The sequence below is a fragment of the Peromyscus leucopus genome, chromosome 1 (assembly GCF_004664715.2).
Source record: "Peromyscus leucopus breed LL Stock chromosome 1, UCI_PerLeu_2.1, whole genome shotgun sequence".
Classification (NCBI taxonomy): domain Eukaryota; kingdom Metazoa; phylum Chordata; class Mammalia; order Rodentia; family Cricetidae; genus Peromyscus; species Peromyscus leucopus.
This window is the reverse complement of record NC_051063.1, coordinates 100,936,708-100,950,147: the sequence shown is the minus strand read 5'-3', so window position 1 is coordinate 100,950,147 and position 13,440 is coordinate 100,936,708.

Sequence of the window (13,440 nt, the reverse complement as noted above, 5' to 3'; positions counted from 1 at the left end):
ACTGAAACTCAACAACTTGCTGTGATCCCAGCATCAAATTCTCCATACACAAATGTGAGCATGATGTAATACTTTGATTTTCTATTCTCTATTTCATTTTTTTTAAACCAGTATGCTCTGTTTTTTCACCTTCTATTAATTTGGAGTTTGGTTGGTCTTTTTCAACTAGCTTCTTAAGATACTTTGATAGGTTGGTTCTTTAATAGTTTTTTTTTGTTTATTTTCATGTAACCATCGATTTTATAATCTTCCCTCTTAGAATTGTTTGTGATATAGCTCCATTAGTCTTGATATGCTGTGTGAAGGAAAATTTTTTTTTTTACTTTCTTCCTTGACCTAATGGTTGCTCATTGTTTGTACATATCTTATAGTTCTCAGATGCTTTTGTCCTTGTTATTGATTTGGGATCTTATGGAATTATAATCAGGAAAGTTGTGTGACATAGTTTAATTTTTTTTAATTTTCTGTGACTTGTTTAGAATCTATCACATGATCTGTTCTGCAGAATCTCCCTCATGTTGTTGAGAAGAATGCGTGTTCTGCAGTTGTTGGGTATAATCGGTAAGATTTCTATCAAGTACAATTGGAAGTGTGAAATATTAACTTTATTTTGCTGTTGAGTGTTTGACTGATATCAACGTGATATTATAATACCATCACATTGAAAAGAAGGTGTTAATTCTTCTATTAATTAGTACATTGTACATTGTCAGTCCAGTCTTTTTATGTCTCTTTTTTTTTTGTTTGTTTGTTTTTTTGTTTTTTTCGAGACAGGGTTTCTCTGTGTAGCTTTGCACCTTTCCTGGGACTCACTTGGTAGCCCAGGCTAGCCTTGAACTCACAGAGATCTGCCTGGCTCTGCCTCTTGAGTGCTGGGATTAAAGGCGTGCGTCACCACCGCCCGGCTCTTTATGTCTCTTAATGTTTATTTATTTAATGCTCAGATATTGAATGCATAAATATTTAGATTTTTTCTCAGCTGTATTAATCCCTTTATCATTATGTAGTGAAATTCTTGTCTCCTTTTACTGCTTTTTATTTATACTTCACTTTATCTAATAAATTTATGGCTATTTATGCTTTGTGCTGTATTCCATTCTCCTGGAATATCTTATTTCACCTCATTCAAATTAAGTCTATACAAACCCTTAAAAACTTGTTTCTCACAATCAATATGTAGTTATTAAGTCTATTCTATCACTCTTATCCTTTTTTTGTTTGTTTGTTTTTGTTTTTGTTTTTGTTTTCCGAGACAGGGTCTTTCTGTGTGGTTTTGGCACCTGTTCTGGATCTTGCTCTGTAGACCAGGCTGGCCTGGAACTCACAGAGATCCACCTGGCTCTGCCTCCCAAATTCTGTGATTAAAGGCGTGCACCACCACCACTGGGCTCCATTGCTCTATCTTTTAAATATGAATTTTAATTAGTTTACAAATACTATGTCATTGATGTAAGAGGTTTACTAAAACAGTGTTCATACTTATCTTCTAGTTTTATTACAATTGAGTTCTCACTTCTTACTCTCACACAATGTTTATTTCTGATCTAGGGTTTCATTTTGGTGGTGTGCTTCACCTTCTATATTATTTTTGGTTCATATTTTATGGATTTATGCTTTGTAGTAACCATAAAGGCTGAAAATTAAAGTACCTTTGGATGGTAAGAAGCTATTTTGAAATAAGATAAATTTAAACATTGATTTAGAGATACAAAAAGAAACTCAAAAGAAATAAATATACCAGTAAAACATTGACTTGTCTTCAATTCTTCCACGTAGTTTGATTTTTTTATCTATAACTTTACATCTTTCTGTACTTTCCGTCTCATATCAATGTTCTTTGTTTGAAATTATTTTGCTTTTTTCTTTTCACACTCCATATGTAAATGGTTTATTTAACATGTTCACTTTAGAGCATTCTAAATTTTCCTACATAGCTACTTTTTGGGATGAGTTTTTTAGCACTGGCATTTACTATTTTACCACTTGTATCTCTTCAAACAGTTTTTTAAGAAATCCCTTGGCCATGTTGTTCAAAAGATCTGATGGTATTAAGTACACTCAACTTTGTCAGCTAAATTCACTTTTTAATCCTGATAGGCTGTTTGGCTGGATGTTATCATTTTGTTATTTTCTTCAGTGCATGTTTATCTGACCTGTAGGGTTTCGTTTTAGTAGTCACAGACCAATTGAGATACCCTTGTGTGTTTTTCATTCATTCTCTCTTGCTGCCTTGAGATTAATTCCTTTATCTCTAACCTTGGACAAATTGGTAAAATTATATCTTGAGGTAGACTTGATGTACTTGGTTTTGACTGACAGACATGAGTGTCTGTTTCTGATTCTGGGAATACAGAATTTTCTGTTGTTATCTATTTAAATACACTTTCTGTTGCTTTGGTATTCTCTGATCCTTCTTAAATTCCAGCAGCTTGAATACTTATCCTATTAATACTGTCCCAATTTTTTTCATTCTTTTATTTTGCTGCTCTAGAATTTCAAATTGACCATATCTGATCTCACTAATTCTTTCATATGTCTAGCACATTTATAATATTTGATGATGCCTCCCTTCCTAATTCTAATTTCATTTAGTATGGTTTCCAGCTCGAGAATATGAGTTCAGTTTTGTAAATTACTTCTATCTCTCATTTTTCTGAGAAAGTATTATATTTTGTTCTGTGTTTTCTTGAAATATGTTTAGCTTCTTTAAAACAATCTGTTTAAATTTCTGTATGAGTTGAGTTTCTATAAGGTCATATTCTGTAATTTCATCTGTTCTTATTTTGCACTTTTTCCCTTCACTTTCCTTCACCCAAACACTCCCATATACCCCTTCTTGTTCTCTTTCAAATTCATGGCCTCTTTGATATTAATTGTTGTTATATATATATATATATATATATATATATATATATATATAACATATATATATTCCTAACTATAACCTTTTCAGTCTGTGTATATGTATGTTTTTTCAGGGATGTCCATGGGTTATTAGATAGCAAGACATCATAAACATGAGCTGAAAAAGGAAAGCAATGATAGACTTGCCAAAGTAGATGGAGGAAAGACCACAATGCCACCTTATTTGTTATTTAAAGAAGATCTTAGTTATCTGAAAGTTCTTGGAACTTGGCATATCATGCTGTATGTTATTGATGATTTCTAGATGCTTATCCCAGTTTTCATAGTTTGACTTTCTTAGTATTGCATCCTTCCAAGAATTTGAAACAGTGAAACAGTTTATTTTCCCCCAGCCTATGTGACATGCTGTCTTTTCAGTGAGTCTGCTCTTTTTTTTCCTTTTATTTTATTTTACAATACCATTCAGTTCTACATAACAGCAACAGATTCCCTTGTTCTCCCCCTTCCTGCCCCCTCCCCTTCCCCCAGCCCACCCCCCATTCCCACCTCCTCCAGGGCAAAGCCTCCCCCTCCCCCGAGGACTGAGATCAACCTGGTAGACTCAGTCCAGGCAGGTCCAGTTCCCTCCTCCCAGATTGAGCCAAGCGTCCCTGCATAAGTCCCAGGTTTCAAACAGCTAACTCATGCAACGAGCCCAGGACCTGGTACCACTGCCTAGATGCCTCCCAAACAGATCAAGCCAATCAACTGTCTCACCTATTCAGAGGGCCTGATCCAGCTGGGGGCCCCTCAGCCTTTGGTTCATAGTTCATGTGTTTCCATTCGTTTGGCTCTTTGTCCCTGTGTTTTATCCAACCTTGGTTTCATCAATTCGCACTCATATAAATCCCCCTTTTTCTTGCTAATTAGACTCTTAATATGCAGTTGTTTTACCTCTAGAGTGTGCTCTAAGACTAGGGTTGTCCCAAAGCAAGTGTGTTGTTCTATTTGGACCGACCTGAGAGAGTATCTCACAAGGTGGCTCCACCACAAGAAGCCTAGGCCTAATTGTAAGATATAAACAGATTTCTTGTCCATGGTAATTGGCCTCTTCTCATGGACCACAGGCCCTATGCTTACCACGAAGAATCAGTTTGAGATATGCAATGACTTGACAGCCACTTCATTTCCTAGGGAAAAAAAAGACAATGATTTCCCTGTATTGTAATGTTTGTGTTTGGGGTAGAAATAGAGTGGGCAGTATCATTGGAAGAAATAATGCAATCATAGATGACACACATGTCCAGAGTCCACCAAAACAGCAGAATGCCAATACAGGACCAAGGCCTACAGAGCTCTAGTCTGCTGCTGTACTGGACCCAGGTCACCATGCATAAATGATGAAAGCCAGGTAAAATCTGATTATCTTGAATCAAGGATTAACAGATGTCACCAAGACATGTATAGTGTTTGGTTTCTGGAAACTGGAACTCTTGGATGCATAAACTATTCCTACATAAAGTTAGAATACATACAGACTTAGGTTTACTTTCTTGTCCTAATGGGTGGAGGAAAAAAAAGCAATTTTAGCAAGATAGAACATACTAATAAACACACATAAGGAAATTTTTGATTAGGTATGGAAATGCAAAATTTTGCTTAAGAGTTGTATGCTACTGGTTCCAACAAAATAAAGGTATTTATATACTTGATGTACACATCAATTATATTTCTGAAAAGCTGACTACATTTACCATATGTACAACACATGAAATAATTATATTTAAAATATGTGTTTTAAGAAACTAGTACAGATAACCAAGTGAACAATGGGGAATAATCTTTAATTGCAGAAAAATACTAGCTAATTAGAATATATACATAGAATCAAATAGTATCTGATGTTGTAAAAATGACAAATAAGATCAAAGAATTTCCTTACTATATAGAAATCACCTGGTCAAAATTGCAATCTGCACCTTTAAGCATTAGTAAAGATGCCAAGCAGCACAAGCACCTTGCATCTTTCTGGTGATTTTAGTTCATAGAAGTGTATCAATATTGCAGAATTTCAGTGGCTAATGAATTGGTCATTTGATTCTTAGATGCAGAGATCAACATTCTGAGTACATGAACGCTATAGAATATTCCTTTACACTGTGTGAAGATATGTCACTGTGGTTGATTTAATAAAAAAAAACTAAACTGCCAACAGCTTGGCAAGAGGTATAGCAGAGTCTTGTGGACAGAGAGAGCTCTGGGAAGAAGAGCAGAGTTGCCAGCCAGGTAGAGAGGAAGCAGGATGGGCAATACAGAGTGAAGGTAACTGAGCCACATAAAATAATGTAGATTAAAACATATGGGTTAATTTAAGTTATAAGAACTAGTTAGGAACAAGCATAAGCCACACTTTCATAATTAATGATCAGTCTCCATGTCATATTTTGTGAGCTGGCCCAAAGAAAAATCTGCCTACAAATGGCATCCAATATGGGGGTTCAAATATACAAACATAGCACCTGAGAAAGCTAAGAAAAGTTCTAGACAAGGAGCTAGATGTGGCTTTCTAGTCCTGCAGCTTCTCAGGTGAACTGGTGCTCTGCATACAGGGGTGCCATGCTGCTACCAGCCACTGCCTGCAGGCTGGAGCCAGTCAGCCGCCTATGCCATGAGCCAAGGCCATGTGCTAAGTTGAGCCATGGGCAGTTGACATAGCAGTTTAAGATTTGTCTTAAAATAATCCGTCCATTTGGCATGCATGGATTCCCCTAGGAAGGGGAAATAGACAAGATCTCCTGAGAAAATTGGGAGCATAGTGAGGAGGGGGAAGCAGAACGAGGTAAGGGAAGGGAGCAAGAAAATATGAGGGAAAGGAATGGTTGAGTTGGAGGAAGGGCAGAGAGGGAGAGCAAAGAAAGAGATATTTTGATGGAGAGAGACATTATAGAGTTATCAAGAAGCCTGGTGCTAGGGAAATTCCCAGGAACCCACAAGGATGAACCCAGCTAAGACTCCAAGCAATAATAGAGAGGGTCCCTGAACTGGCCTTCCCCTGTAATCAGATCAAAGACTACCCTAATTGTCAAAATAGAACCTTCATCCAGTAACTGACGGAAGCAGATGCAGAGATCCACAGCTAAGCACTGGGTGAAACTCCCAGAGTCCCGTTGAAAAGAGGGAGGGGGGATTATTTGAGCGAAGAGGTCAAGATCTTGATGGGAAAACCCACAGAGACAGTTGACCTGAGGTAGGTTGGAGCTCACTGACTCTAGACTGACAGCTAGGGAACCTGCATGGGACTAAACTAGGCCCTCTGAATGTGAGCAACAGTTGTGTGACTTGGGTAGTTGGTGGGGCCCCTGGCAGTGGGACCAGGACTTATCCCTAGTGCATGAATTGTCTTTTTGGAGCTTGTTCTCTGTGAAAGGATACCTGCTCAGCATTGATACCGGGGGAGGGTCTTGGTCCTGCCTCAACTTGATATGTCAGACTTTATTGACTCCCTATGGGGGTGAGCAGGAGAAGGATAAGGAGGGAGTACTGTGGTTGGCATGTAAAACGGAAAAAAAAAAAAACTTTTAAATAAAAAAAAAAAAAAGTTTATCTGTAGCAATCAGAGACTACTGCAGACGCTCAGTAAAGACAGATCCAGGTGTGAAAAAACCTCTAAACAGCTTACAATGTGTTTTTAAAATATGCATAGGCTTAAAAAAGAAAAGAAAAGAAAATGGGTATAGACAGTCATAAAATAGCTTATAAATAATAAGATAAAGTATTCAAAGAGAAAAATAAAATAATATAAAAAAGATAAGCCATTTAAAGATGCAAAATACACAGTCTGGATCCTATATAGTTTGTTGTTGACTTTAAATTTTTTGATTGCTGATGAGCAAATAGCTGCTAAGAGACATTAGATTATGGAAACTCCTAAATTAAACCAACCTATATATATTTTAAATGTCTTCACTTAAAAATAGAAGTCAAAAATATGTTGCATTGGGGAAGAGGTCATGCTTTTGTTTCCACAGAAAATGAAAAGTTGTGGATCCCTTCAAGCTTGATAGAGATCAGGTTTGCTCAGAAGAGACCCCCTGAAAATCCTGGCTACAAACATAAATAAATAAATAAACCTAAAAAAATTACAAAATAAGTGACAGGTGACATTCATTTTACCTGCTCAAACATAAAACAAAAAATCATCTTAAACTGGCTTGTACACACTGCACATTCCATACTTGTGATAATACAGATATGTATATTACCTTTGAAACTTTGTGTGTTTTCAGAGCAAGGGAACCAAAGACCAATGAAAATGGGTGGCCCAGGTATTCAATAAAAGACTTATTTTCGATGTTGAACTCTCAGGAAAAACATCAAAACATTGATTACCAGAGGTTGAGTAATTACATAGAAATTGGGGAGATGTCTGTCAAGGAACACAGGTCTTCATTTGAACAGGTACAATAAGTTGAGTAAAGCTAGAAGAATATATTGTGCATTTAACATTACTAAGAAGCTAGATTTTAGGGTCATTTCCATAAATAATATAAAAATTAATGCATATGCTAAATATTTGAATGAAATGTCTTTGTTCTATACCATGTACTTGAACTTGAGCATAAAGTACTACGTTTATCTTTTTAATGTTTTATTTTTATTTTTTAATTATGTGTGAATGTATGTAAATGAATTTGTGCATGTAGGACAGTGACTTTCAGTAAATGGGGTTGTATCACCTGGAATTAGAGGTACAGGCAGTTGTAAGCCACTCAAAGTGGGTGCTAGGAACCAAGTATGGATCTTTAGCAAGAATGGTACCTAACATTTAACTACTTTACCCTATGTTGTAAACTTGATGGTATACATTTTATAAAAAATAAATTTATTTATTATATTTTCTGAGAACTTCTTATACAAGTACTGTATTTATGTAATTTCTACCCTTCCCTTGGCTCCTTCCAAATTTTCCTGAGTCTCTAACATGACCTCTCAAAATCATGGCTTTGTTTTCTTTAATTATGTGTATGTATGTATGTGCATATGATAAATGACTAACATCCACAATATATAAAGAATTCAAAAAACAAAGAATCAAGAAAACAAACAAGCCAAATTAAAAACAGGCTATGGATTTGAACTGAGAATTCTTAAAAGAAGAAATAAAAATAACTAATTAACCACTTTAAAAGTGTTCAACCTTTTTGGCAATTATGAAAATGCAAATTAAAACTACTTTGAGACATCATATTATTTCAGTCAGAATAATTATTAAATAGCATCAAATGCTGGTGACAATGCTGTGAAAAGGAATCCTCATTCATTGCTAGTGTGATGGCAAACTGGTGTAAACATTACAGAAACCTATGTGGAGTAGCCTCAAAATGCTACAAGTAGATCTTCCATGTGTGATCCAGTTATACCACTCTTTGGCAAAGGCCAAAAGAACTTAACCTCCTACTCCACACATACTTGCACAGTCATGTTTATTGCTACTCTATTGATAATAACTAGAAATGGTAACAATTTAAATGTCTTCCAACTGATAGCTGAATAATGAATATGGTACATGTTCACAATGGAGTTCTATTCATCTGTAAGGAAAAATGAAATCATGACATTTGCATGTAAATGATTGGAATCAGAAAATATTATAATGAATGAGGTAACTCAGACCCAGAAAAAAATGCTACATATTCTATCTTGTTTGTGGATCCTTGCTCTAAATCTTGGTGTGAGTCTATAACTTGGAATAACGGTGGAAACTGGGAAATAAAAAGGATATGTGGGGTGGGAAGGTGTTCTAGTGAGGTGGATAATAGGATACACATTATCCTATTACATGCTGTGATAACACATTTTGTAAAGGGGAAATAGTAAAATGGGGGGATGTTAAGAATTGTGAAGGAGCTTAATACAGAAAAAAATAAATAGAGCAGGGATAAATAACACTAAGAATGTTTGAAAGGGCCATGGGAAATCACTATTTTATGTTTACCCAAAATATAATATACATATGAGCATGTGTGTATGTGTGTTATACATATTTTTTACTTAAATTTTGTTCTTTAATGTGATATGGTAATGTATACCACTAGAATCACTGATCTTTTAACAAAGTAAAGTAGAGAATTATATTAAATATTTCAGTGAAGGTTATTATTGGAGGAAATGTGACACTGTGCTAATAAATTGACATTTGAGGCACCTGTAGGTAATCAGTAATGATTCAGTTCTTTAGCTAGTTGTTGGTGATTATTTCTTTTATAATAACTGGTTTTATGACCTCTGCTGTTTACAAATTACTTACCTGAAATAAAGATGGAGTGTGCATGTAACAGAGACTGTTATTTACCATTTTCTATTCTCCTAAGTCAAAGTCTAAACTGTAACTTCCTATACATAGGTGAGGTAAGAGGCCTTTCCCAGTGTATTTTCCTCTGAATTGTCTGCTCTATTTGCTACAGTTCACTTTTGTTCAAACTATCTCATATAGAGAAAATTCTTGTTACTTACTACTCCCTGGAATTGTCCTTATATATAACCATATATGGCTTGACTGCCAATAGATTCCCACTATCAAAACTCATCTAAAAAGCATTGTTTTTATCTTATAATGTTCATTTTTAATTTTGTTATTTGTGATACTTCATATTCAGAAGGTAATGAATCCACGATTTCATAAAGACAAAGACACATGGTGTGTACCTTTCACTGTTGCAATTAGATAGGAGTTTGCCTTTCAGTTGATTGTATTACTAACCAAACTTAGTCGAAGTTGATTTATGTATTTGGTACGTTTTTATGCCTGCTACTTTGAATTGAATTCACTCATGATTAATAAGTGGTTCTCACCTGCTATTAGTTCTAATGTCTTATTCAATAATATCATCTGTATCACTTATTCATTAACTTTCAGGAATTTGAAGGAATTTCTATATTGGTCATTGCAGTTCCTTTTAAGATGTTGATTTCTCATTGAGTATTCATCAGCACTTTGTCTGCCAAATAGTGGCATATCTGATTCTGCAATACAGAATTAATCTAATTTATTCAATCATTAATTTCTATTAGAGCATCCAAGATGTTTTTTGATGTTGCCTATCAACGTATTATTTTTAATCTTTTGTTATTGTATTATCAATTACATAATAAATTATGTTATTTATCACATAATAAATATAGTTCATAATTATTAAATCTTATTTTATTTTTCTATTATTAATGTGTGTGATTTGTATATGTGTCTATGCATATTCTTTCTTGTGTGGAAAAACATGTGGCATACCCATGTGTGCATTGCACATGGAGCCCTGAGAGTGATTTTAGCAATCATCATTCATTGCTCTTCTACTTGTTTATATTAAAGCTTACCTTTTTGATCAAAACAAGAGCTCAATGACATGTCTAGTTTTGTTAGTCAGCTTGCAGTGGGGATTCCCCATGTCAGCCTTTCAAGGCTACAACCACAGACAGAACACTGTGCCAACTGAGCCTGTAAGTGGATGTCTTAGAATCATCCCCAATCCTCATGTTTGTGCGGTAACTCTTAAATGCTGCTCCATCCATCCCTTCGTCCCCACTAAATTTTTTTAAAATACCTTATAATGTGTTTTTTTAGCTATCAAAAATTCTTTTTTTAACTTAAAGTTTATACCTTCCTATTGAATGTTTTTGTCTCGTGTGTGTGTGTGTGTGTGTGTGTGTGTGTGTGTCGCTGTATGTATGTATAATAGAGAGACAGAGAGAGAGAAAGAAGTCTTCCATCCATTTTTTATTTAATTACTTGGACATCTGTTTATCCAAAATGTGGAATCCAGATGACTTCCCCATCTACAATGCTTTCTCTGTGTGCTTACAGTTATCTTACTATTTCTCACTTATTCTCCATTGAAGGAAATTTAGACATGATGTCTGCAAATACATCAGACCAAGAAAAGCTGAAAATGTAGACAAAGGAGGGGCCACTGTAACGACATATCCCGATCCCCTGCTCATACTCAATTGTGTTAGGCTCATGTTGGACCTTAGGAACATAGAATTCTTGTTGTTTTAAAGTTTCTTTATTTTGGAGAATTTCAGGCCTATAGATAATGAATTATATCAAACTCACCTCCTCTAACTTCTCTAATTCTCCATTTTCCCTGAAAGTCCAACTCTCAAATTCATGGTATTCTTTTTTTTTTTTTGGTAGCCCCCTAAATTCAGGTAGTGTTGTCCATAGTGTATGGATATGGGTATTGGGCAACCCTCTGGCTCATGGGAAACCTACATGTGATCAAATCCTCAAGAATAAGACTTAACACCACCCCCATCAAACTGGAGGCTGGAGATCATCTACCACATCTATGCAGGAATTTTGGCTGAAATTATCTTGAGCAGGTTTTGTGCAAGAAACCACAGCTGCTATGAGTTCTTGAGTGTAAGGATATAGCCATGTTATATCCAGATGGAAGCAACTCATAAGACACCTCTCATTCTCCAGATCTTGTTTTCTTTCCTGCTTCTTGCCCTATCTACCCTGAGCCTTTGCATGAGTATGTGGTGGTGGTGATATAGAAGTCTGCTTTAGGTTGAGCATTTTGTCTCTCATTCTAAGAACTTTTTCCAAACATGCATCTCTCAATCAGTTGATGTCCACTGCCTAAAGAAGCTTCTCTGACAAATACTCAGAACAGCCTAAGTCTTTTAATAGAAACACAATTTTTTAGAAAGCACTTTGATACCATGACCAATTAGCAACATAATAGCAGGTTCTATGGCTGATGCCCTCCTACCCATAAGCTTTTGACCAAGATTAAAGTACCAGCATGAAATGCTCTCCTGTCGAGAGGTCTCAATCCAATCAGAAAGCCATTATTTACACTAGAACAAGTTATGCACCTACTGAAGCAGTGGGCTTCTTTTTGTCTGGCAGGCATTCAGGTTTTGGTGCTGGGTAAAATCTTTATTTTGCTCTCTCCCCCAGCACCTGGAATTTCACCTTCCAACAGGATGAAGCCTAGCAGCAGGGAGAAGGTGTCCTGGAAAGTTTAAGATAGATTTCCATAGGTTGTGCAGCCAGAGGATGTGCTGCCTTTAGCAAGAGGGTCTTACAATCCATGTAATTATGAATTGTAACCAAGGGCAACAACAATAATCTGAGTAAACTTGGAGGCATCTGGTGCCTCCCTGACCAGTCATAAAGGGATGTCCATACCTTACATTATAACTTTCAATTAATAAGCCATGTAGTCTTGAAGTGGCACAGTCCATATATGCAGTAAACATCAGTTCAAAGTTACTTTTAAAGCTGTATTAGGACATCAGCTTGGTTATTAAGGGTTTCCCATAAGTCCTTTTCATACAACCTTAGTTTTCAAGAGGCCACACACTTTCTGCTCCTTCCACACCCATACCAGCTTATTCTTTTAGCCCCTAATATACACACACTACTTTTATTTTTAAAAAAAGTATTCTATTACTAAATCTAGTAATTTTAATCGTTTGTATTTATTTTTTGAGAATTCCTTGCAAGATATTTTGAATATATTCTTTCTCATCACACAACTATTCCCTAATGCTCCCTATTCCACCAATTCTTTTATTTTATTGGATTGTGAGAGAGCAGCCTTCCATTTGGTTTTTTGTATATACTTTTCCTATGTTGTCCTTCCTCTTGAACTTGGCTTCCCATTATTCTTTCAAGTATGCATTTTTTCTTTTACCTTAAAAATAGTAAGGAAATTCACCTTTTCTATATGGATAATTTCAATGTTTAATTGATTTGATACTATTTAATGATATAATATTGCCTAACACCAGGAAGAATATTTCACATGTTCTAAACAGTGTCAGGTAGTGCCCTAAGCATCTTAGACAGAAAGGTGGCTAGCACACAGTTCTCAAATGCTGACAATAGGCAATTTTTGAATACAGCCAGCCTCTATATTCAGTTATTCTTCCTTTTCCAAACTACAGTAAAACTAAAATTTCATTGAAATTTACTAATTTCTGTAGCTCCAAGAGCACATCCCCTACATAAGTTTACATCTTTGTTTCTGTTTTCTTGAAAGTGTCTTTAAGGACATTCCACTTCAATGTCTTCCTTTGCATTATTCCTATACAAATACCACAGTATCTTTCATAGTTTTGGGATATCAATGAATAAATTTGTGTACACCCTGATTATATATTATCTTTACATTGATAAGCATTTATGTAAAATCCATAAAAAGATAAATGATTCTAAACCTATCATATTATAGTTTTGGAACGCCATTAGGAAGTGGAATAAAGCCCAAATCATAAGTGATTGTTGGGTTGGAAGCTTAAGGGTACTGATGTACAAAATTATCCATTGGGTTTACCTGAAGAAAGTTCTATTGTCTGCAGTTTATTGTTAAAGAGTCAACTTCCTCCAAGAACAAGTAAATTTAAATTGACAAATACAAACATTGAATGAGAGGCCATGAATTTGAAAGAGAGCAAGAAGGAGGACGTGAAGGAAGGAAAGGAAGAGGGAGATCATATAATTACATTATAACCTCCAAATATAAAACAAATAATAATTCAAAGTCACAACATCAGTGGATTATTCCGCTGTTTTTGAATCAAAAG